A 9817-nucleotide genomic window follows, 5' to 3' on the forward strand; every position below is an offset into this window, starting at 1 on the left:
CTCCTAGCAACCCCATGGACTGCAGCCTACTAGGCTCCTTCGTCCATGGGATTTTCCAGGCAAGAGTACTGGAGTGGGCTGCCATTGCCTTATCCCATCTATGGGACTTACCTGGTGCTATATATATATATATATATAATCACACACACAGAAACAATGTATATACACACATATATGTGTAAAACGAAATCTTTTTGCAGAAATTAACACAACACTGTAGATCAACTATACTTCAAGTGAAAAATAACATGACTGGAAAAAAAAGTTTGGTATGTTTCATTGTATGTAAAGCTTATATCTCAAAGAAAATTCCTCTAAACAAACAGCTCACTAGATAATGGCACACTTGCTGAAATACTTATGGAGTTGCATATTGATGTCTGCAATTTACCACAAAATGCACCAAGGAATGAGAGCATGTATTAATTTTTAATAATTATACCTTATCTTTTTCAACATGTAAAGAATAAATTTGCATTTTATAAACCACATTCATAAGCCTTCTTCTATTTCTCCATGAGAGGGCAGCATAAAAACAATAAATATTTATTCATATTCATATAAACTCTTGAGAGTCCTTGGACTGCAAGGAGAGCAAACCAGTCAATCCTAAAGGAAATCAGCCTGAATATTCATAAGGACTGATGTTGAAGCTGAAACTCCAATACTTTGGCCACCTGATGTGAAGAATTGACTCATTGGAAAAGTTCCTGATGCTGAAAAAGATTGAAGGTGGGAGAAGAAGGGGATAACAGAGGATGAGATTGTTGGACTGCATCTCCCACTTGATGTACCTGAGGTTGAGTAGACTCTGGGAGTTGGTGATGGACAGGGAAGCCTGGCATCAGGAACTGCAGTCCATGGGGCCTCAAAGAGTCAGACACGACTGAATGACTGAAGTGAACTGAACTGACTGACATATACATAGAAAAATCCTAATATAGCCTCAAAATGGACATACTATCCCAAGAGTGATGTATTACACATGTTTTAATAGTATATCAGGGAAACAAATCACAGATGAATACCTCTAAGTGTGGTTAAAAGGATCCAAGAATCTGTACAGCAAAAACAATAAGGCCATTTCAGTCAACATGTATGGACTGAGAGATGATCATACTAAGTGAAATGAAGCACACAGAGAAAGACAAATACCAAACAATATTACTTAAATGTGGACTCTAAGATATGACACACACACACAAACATATGTATGTAACAGAAACACATTCATGGACATAGAGAATAGACTTTTGGCTTCCAAGGAAGAAAGAATTGGGGGAGGGATGGAAGAAGAGATTGCGGTTAAGAGATATAAATTTGAGTACATGGAATGGATAGACAAGTTCCTACTATAGAGCACAGGGAATGGTATTCAATATCCTATGACAAATCATAATGGAAAAACATATATATGGGACTTCCGTAGCAGTTCAGTGGTTAAGACTCCACACTTCCACTGCAGGGGATGCAGTTTCAATCCCTGGTCAGGGAACTAATCCCACATGCTGCACAGTGTAGCAAAAAAAAAAAAAAAAAAAAAAAGATTAAATAAAAGAATGTGCACACACACACAATGTATATATACACATATATGTGTATAGCTGAAACACTTTGCTTTAAAACAGACATTAACACAACACTGTAAATCAACTATACTTCAATTAAAAAGTAACATGATTGGGGAAAAAAAAGATTGGTATATTTCATTGTATGTAAAGTTTATATCCAAAGAAAACTGCTGTACACAAATATGGCTCACTACTTAATGGCATGCTTGCTGAAATACTTAAGGAGACACATACTGATGTCTATAATTTACCACAATGCACCAAGGAAAATGATCGATTGATGATTGGATAGAGGGATGGATAAATGGAGTCATAGGTGACAAAAGATGTATCATAAAATGGTTACAAATATAAACCCCTATATATGCTGTCTACAAGAGACCCACCTCAAATAAAGGGACACATACAGAGTGAAAGTGAAGTGTTGGAAAAGGTATTTTATGTAAATGGATACCAAAAGAAAGCAGGAATAACAGTACTCATAGCAGATAAAATAGACATTGAAATAAAGAACATGAAATGAGACAAAGAAGGACATTGCATAATGATCAAAGGATCAATCCAAGAAGAAGATATAACAATAATAAACATATATGCACCCAACATAGGAGCACCTCAATACGTAAGGCAAATGTTAACAAGTAGGAAAGGGGAAATTGACAGTAACACATAATACTGGGAGACTTTAATACCCTACTCACACCTATGGATAGATCAACCAAAAAGAAAATTAGCAAGGAAACACAATCTTTAAATGATACAATGGACCAGTTAGACCTAATCGATATCTATAGGACATTTCACGCCAAAACAATGGCCTTGATCTTTTTCTCAATGGCACACCGAACATTCTCCAGGATAGATCACATCTTGGACCATAAATCATGCCTTCAGATCAGATCAGATCAGATCAGTTGCTCAGTTGTGTCCGACTCTTTGCGACCCCATGAATCATAGCACGCCAGGCCTCCCTGTCCATCACCAACTCCCGGAGTTCACTGAGACTCACGTCCATCGAGTCAGTGATGCCATCCAGCCATCTCATCCTCTGTCATCCCTTTCCCCTCCTGCCCCCAACCCCTTCCAGCATCAGAGTCTTTTCCAATGAGTCAACTCTTTGCATGAGGTGGCCAAAGTACTGGAGTTTCAGCTTTAGCATCATTCCTTCCAAAGAAATCCCGGGGCTGATCTCCTTCAGAATGGACTGGTTGGATCTCCTTGCAGTCCAAGGGACTCCCAAGAGTCTTCTCCAACACCACAGTTCAAAAGCATCAATTCTTCGGTGCTCAGCCTTCTTCACAGTCCAACTCTCACATCCATATATGACCACAGGAAAAACCATAGCCTTGACTAGACGAAGTTTTGTTGGCAAAAGTAATGTCTCTGCTTTTGAATATGCTATCTAGGTTGGTCATAACTTTGCTTCCAAGGAGTAAGCATCTTTTAATTTCATGGCTGCAGTCACCATCTGCAGTGATTTTGGAGCCCAGAAAAATAAAGTCTGACACTGTTTCCACTGTTTCCCCATCTATTTCCCATGAAGTGATGGGACCAGACCAATCATAATTCTAGTTATCTTTTTAAATTTTGCATGCCACACAAACAACCAAATTTCCTTGTCAGTTGCAGTATTTTTGTGTTGAACTCTCACCAGATCTTTAACTATGGGCATGTTAAATCTTTTCTCTTGCACTTATGCTTCCCTGAAAGTGCTTGCTATAGTCCTGTATCTTCAAGAAAAAGGAACTGTCTCAGACCCTCAGGAAAAGGACTTTGCCAAATGTTCTGAGGCACAAGTTTCTGATGCCATTACTTAAATAACTTTGAAATCCTATCACTGCAGTGAGCCAGAGTTTCCAGAACTCTAGGGAATGAGCTGATAGATTCATGAGGCTGCTAACTCAAGACTGAGAAGGACGAGAATTTCTTACATAGGACTTAACAAACTGATGAAGGACGATTATAGGTTTTGTTTGGAACATTGCTGATGCTTTCATGCTCTATATGCTGGACATAAGAAACCCTTTCTCATTTATGTTAAGCTATCCACAGCTCATAACAATATGATAGGCACCCAGAGGAGGAGGTCAGCAGACAGGAGTTCCTGAGCAGAGGGGGATGGGATGAGGAGGGAACACAGGGAGCATTCATGAGTGGGGCTGTGTTCAGAGGATGTTCAGAGGAAAGAGAATCCTGCAGATGTCATTAGATATTGAGTCTGGCACACAAGGTGCTTCTTGGGCTACAGCACTGTGCAGAAGTTGTTCAGTGTGTACAGTGAGGAAGGCCTCACATGGGGATTTTTCATGGGACAGATGGCATGGTGCAGAAGCCACTCACAGGCAGGGTATATGGTGCAGAAGAAGGCTGGGTGGAGACAGCATTAACAGTGTAGCCTGTCAGAATAGTGCCACTCTTTTCTAAGCAGGAAGGGTTGAGACCAGGAAATCAGTGGCTTTCACAACCAGTGAAAGGTTGGAGCAGTGAAGGTCAGGGAGGCTGCTGCTGATACACTAGGAAAAAGCCCCCAGTGATTCCAGCTGCAGGCAGGACTGTCATGGATGATTTTCAGGAGGTTCCCCAGAAGTCATTGGGAAAGAAACCAGGTATAACTTAGGTATAACCTCTTTTTGACACTCCTTATTGCCCAGTGCTACTGCCAGGGAATAAGGGCTTCTTCATTCCTCAAAGTACTCTAGTAGCTTGATAATCAAGCCTGGAGGTGCTCTGATGAGGGATTCTGGGACATGTAGTTCCAAGGACTATCCAATATATTGAGTAGAAAATGTACAAAGGGTCAGAGATGCAGCCTAGCTGCTAACAGCCAATCCAGCACAGTCCACCTCTTCTCTCCATGGTTTTTTTCCAAATGATAACAGTAGCAACATCATGCTTCTGCTTAGCATGATGCAGCTATTCCTCATATCGGTGAATGCACCTCTGCCTTCTTCAGCAAGGTGGGATGGCAAAAGTCCAATTAGATACACTCCATTCTCTGGGGGATGTCTTACTCCTTCTCTAGTTCTGTCATAATTACACTTTGATATACGGTACTCTATAGGTTAAATTATATTATTAAGTAACACCCACACAATTCAAACACAGCATTTGGGAATGGGAGAAATAAAAAATAATGGGCATTTGAGTCAACCATATAATAACAAAGCAAGACCAAGTATGCGTAGCTTCTATAGTTGTTATTTTGGCAACTGGCCATGAGGTCATACTCAGTATTTATAACTTCCTTCTTCCACTAGCATTTCAGTTCCCTATAACCTCATCTAGTTGTATCTGGTTGTTTATGTGGCCATAAGATACAAATCTTTATTCTGAACCAATCTGATCCCTTACTGGTCCTGCCTGCATGAATCATTATAGCATTCCATTACCTTGCATTATTGGATATGGGAACACTAGGAGACACTTTCATATTTTTCTCCTAGGTTACAGATATGATCCTTCTTGCTTCCACGGTATAGTAGTAACTCAATTCCACCTCAATAATCAGGAGCAGTCAGCCAGCAGGTAAAATAGTACCTGTCTTGTTGATTCAGTGCCAAGAGGGGCCCCAAATGACCAGGTAGCAATCTCAACTTCAAATTCAATATAACCACTCTTGGGTCCCTTGGTGGAAGATTTCTTCCACTGGGAAATTCATGGGGAAAAGATACTGTGCAGACAAACAGGACAAGAGAAATGTGTTGTGTGGAAATTCACAGGTGGAATGCATTAATAAGCAGAGTCCCCCAGAGGACCCCACATGGGGTGTATGGGTTGGGGGCCCTCATAGGTATGGATCTGTAAAGAGGAAGGAGGAATAGCAAAGGCTGAGTATGGGGATCAAGTGGCTCACTGGGAAACTGCTCTGCTAAGTCATTTTTCAAAATAGTACTAATCTATTTGGGCTGGTGGTGGGGTGTTTGTGTCACATACTATTACCAACAGAGAGTCCTAGAAATATCTGGTTAGGAGCTATTGTTATAGTTCTTGTCCTTTGAATTGATAAAGCATCTTCTTCATTTCCTAATGGTACTCATGTAGCCAAGATGGTGGCTGAGGTTGCGGTGAGAATGTAGCCACAGGGATACTAGTTCAATATCTACTGATTACTGGGTCCCAACGTCCCTGCTCAGTAGTGGAAGGATTTCTCTGTCATGTCTTCTATCTTTGGAATGATTTCCTGATCAATTCTTTTTGGCCCCAGGTGGGATCAAGACATGGATTCCACGTCTTGGAATTCCATAGATTCCATAGATTTTTTCGGGTAAAAATCTTGGAAGCATGGATCAACTGATATGCAGAATGACTATTCAACAGGATTCTAACAGCCTGGGCCACTGGCCCTAATAAATAAGATGAGAAGTCTTTCCTGTTGGTACACATCTGGAGGGATGGGTTGCAATGTGTGGTTTAGGGTGCATCTTTGAGAAGGGTGTTTGAGAGATGTCTATTCAGAATTACTGCCAGAGTTGATGGGAACAGGGGTGTTTAAATGGGAAGAGTTGACAGAGGAAGAATCCAATAAGCACATTTACATATTTTAGGGGTTAGCATATAAGAGAGGGATTATAGATTATCAGTGGATGATAGTTAAAGGGAACAAGTTGTAACTCAACTGAGGAATGCATTTCCAGAGACAGAATGGGCTTGTAAGGGACTGTGCTCCTGGTCATTGCAAGTGTTCAGTAAGGACGAAGGAGCCACCTATCAGCAATGAAAGGATGGGCCCAAAAGAATAAAACATTACTCATTAAGATCTGATAGGTCTAAAAAAAAAAAGAAAATCTGATTGGTCTACTGAATAGGAAGGAACTCCAAAAGGGAGGGGAAATATTTGTATATGTATAGCTGATTCACTTTGCTGTACAGCACAAACTAACACAACACTGAAAAGCAACTACACTCCAATAAAAATAATTTTTTTAAAAAAGATTTGACAGGCCTAGAATTGCACACCTCCTGTGCATGTATAGTTTCTAGATACTTCTGTCTTTTCTCTTTATATTTGATACTTCTTAAAAGTATTTATTTGCCTTTGTAAGGAGAATGGCTTCAAATAATAGGAGAAAATTAATGACACAGCCAAATGCACCAAGTTATTACACTTAAAAAAGGAAACCTTAACATTTACACATGAAGTATCTTACCATTTATTATGTTTGTGTACATTACCATGAGTCAAGCAAGTATGATTAAAAATTCTAGGCAACTAAAAACAAGGCAAGTGTAATGCAACCACTTTTTTCCTTAAGTCTGCAGAATTTTGAGCCATTTCAACCATGAAAGAGATTTTTTCAGATTGAAATCAGTATCTTGCACATTGGTTCTAAAACTCCCTTAAAGGCATAGTGTATCTTGAAGGTGGGGAAGCCAGCCTATCTTGGACCCCTTTCCCTTTCACTAATTCATTCAGCACCTATGTGTCAGTCCCTACCATGTGCCAAGTCCCTGGCTGAGAGCTAGTCTTGAGGAAAACCAGCTCATATTTTGTGTCAGTACATGGCATGCTGTGCCAATTTTCCCCTCCAGAGCAAATCTTATGCACATCAAGGCAAATAAACTGAATGTTATTCTCTGATCATTTGGACAAGTCCACCATCCAATGTGCACAGGGCTCAGAAACTGGACAGAGATGGAGAGACATTTTCTAATTAAATCAAGAGAAGGGGCGGTCCCAAAATGGTGGAAGAATAGGATGGGGAGACCACTTTCTTCCTCACAGACTCATCGAAAAAAAAAAAAAAAGATTATTTGAATGTGGAGCAACTTCCACAAAACAACTTCTGAATGCTGGCGGAGGACACCAGACACTCAGAAAGGCAGCCCAATCTCTTCAAAATTAGGAGAAAAGGCCCTCATTTTATTTTTTTGGAGGTGTGAGTTTTTATTGGGAAGGGAAGTTGTCAACTTAAACAGCAGCAAATGAAGAGTGAATAAGGAAACTCCCTGTTGTCACAGATACACAAGACCTCCATCACATATGATACAGGAGGCATTTAATCTGTGATTCCCCCAGCCCCAAAATGTCAAATGCTTTTCCATTCAATCTAATACTTCTGGATTCCTACTAAAAAGGAATACTTTAAGAGGATGGAAAATCCTGAAAGGAAATCTCTGACTAAGAGTAAGGGAGGGAATGTAGAAATTAAGAAGTTATGTAGAACACCCTTTAAATTGTAATTAGCTACATTTTCATATCTTCACAGTAATACAAAACACAGTCACTTGCAGAACTGGTTCAGATTACTTAAATACCAGATACATTTTTAGTCTTCTACATAAGTGTTTGGAAGTTACTTATGTTTGTATGAAACGAAGCTATTAATAATTTTCTACAGCAGTAACTGCCCACCAGCAAGGCTAAGACAAACACAAATCAAGGAATGGAGTTTTCCCAAAGCTTCAGTGTGAAAAGACTATAAACAGTTGATTCCATACACAGGAATGGGTTTCTTTGCTATAGGAAATCTAAATGGAATAAGGAATGGAGATGAGTAAAAAGGTTTCAAGGGGAAGAAAGATGACACCCTGTATGCACTTAGTTTTCTGCCCCTTCTGCCGCATCACATTCTTCTCCTGCACTGTCTGATGTCCATAATGTGAGGTTGTCTCTCAGCAGCTGCATGATGAGGGTGCTGTCTTTGTACGAGTCTTCATTCAGTGTGTCGAGTTCTGCAATAGCCTCATCAAAAGCCGTTTTAGCCAGTGTGCAGGCCAGTTCTGCGTTATTGAGGATCTCATAGTAGAATACAGAAAAGTTAAGAGCCAGTCCCAGCTGGATGGGGTGTGTGGGTTGCATCTCTTTCTTGCTTATATCGAAAGCCTCTTGGTAAGCTCCCTGGGAATTATCTATCGTTTGCTTCCGGTCATCACCACAAGCAACTTCAGCAAGGTACCGGAAGTAATCTCCCTTCATTTTCAGATAGAAGACCTTACTCTCTGGATTAGTTGCATTGGCTATTAAATACTTATCCAACAATTCCAGGACCGTGGTGCAGATGGACCTCAGCTCGGACTCTACTTTTGCCCGGGAGTCCTTGATCAGCTGCAACTTCTTGTCCAGGTGTCGGTTTTTTGCTCGATGCTGGAGATGACCCTCCAGGCGGACCAGCGGCCCCAGACCACGTTCTTGTAGGCCACTGACAGCAGGTTGTGCTCCTCGTTAGACAGCTCCGCACCCTGCTCCATCACGGCCTTCATGCAGGTGGGCATGTCATCATAGCGCTTGGCCTGCTCAGCCAGATTGGCCTTCTGGATCAGCTTCGAAGCCAGGAGAGGGATCCAAGTAGTGGCACTCGCGCCGTGGCCGTGGAGACGTGAAGGCCTCCTCGCCGCGCCCCCCACCCCCACCCCTCGCCAGCCCCCCGGGTCCAGGCTCGACCTCCCTGTCTGCTCCCAAGACCCTCATTTTTAATCAGAAAAACTGTCAGTTTGTCCTTTCGCTTTGCAAAACTTACACAGTGAAAGTGAAAGTTGCTTAGTCCCGTCTGACTCTTTGTGACCCCATGAACTACATAGTTCATGAAATTCTCTAGGCCAGAATACTGGAGTGGGTAGCCTTTGCCTCGTCCAGGAGATCTTTCCAACCCAGGGATCCAACCCAGGTCTTCTACATTGCAGGCAGATTCTTTACCAGCTGAGCCACAGGGGAAGCCCAAGAATACTGGAGTGTGTAGCCTATCCCTTCTCCAGTGGATCTTCCTGACCCAGGAATCGGAGTCTCCTGCATTGCAGGCAGACTCTTTACCAATGGAGCTATCAGGGAAGCCCAATTTACACAGTAACGCTGGCCCCAAAGGTCGAGGAACCCAGTTGCATGGGTCTACATCTGTCCAGCTGGCCAAAGGGAGTCCCTGTTCTAAGTACCTGGGATTTTGGTAGTTGCTGCTAGCTTGGGACAGAGTCTGAACTGGAAAATGGGATGTCACTGAGGTCCCTGTACTCAGATCAGCTAAACAACTGGATCTTCTCCTGGGTGGATGAGCTCTTCTTTGGGAAGATCTGTGAGTCATATCTCTTCCCAGCTAAGAGTATTTCAGTTTAGAGGTGTTTTCATGGAAAAGAGGAGGTGAGGGGGCCAGTTTGGCTCTTCTTATATTTTACCAAGGATGCCCAGAGGAGGAGTGCAATTTCCCACCTGCCTCTCTTTGTGAAAGTGTGCCTTAGGGAAGGTCTGAGGGGGGCAGTTTCCCTGGGAGGACCAGGTAACCTCCACAAAGGCTCAGGACTATGGTTACAGTTACTGG

At 41.8% G+C, this 9817-nt stretch overlaps 1 pseudogene across 1 annotated transcript; it reads right to left on the reverse strand.

Moving 5' to 3' along the window:
• Positions 1-7956: 7956 nt before the first annotated feature.
• LOC147341115 (14-3-3 protein theta pseudogene) lies at positions 7957-8798 on the reverse strand (annotated as a pseudogene). Its single transcript, XR_015159484.1, has one exon. The product of XR_015159484.1 is annotated as a 14-3-3 protein theta pseudogene (transcript).
• Positions 8799-9817: the final 1019 nt, after the last annotated feature.

The sequence above is a fragment of the Bos grunniens genome, chromosome X, assembly GCF_055505025.1.
Source record: "Bos grunniens cultivar Pamir isolate PY7600 chromosome X, Bosgru_T2T1.0, whole genome shotgun sequence".
Classification (NCBI taxonomy): domain Eukaryota; kingdom Metazoa; phylum Chordata; class Mammalia; order Artiodactyla; family Bovidae; genus Bos; species Bos grunniens.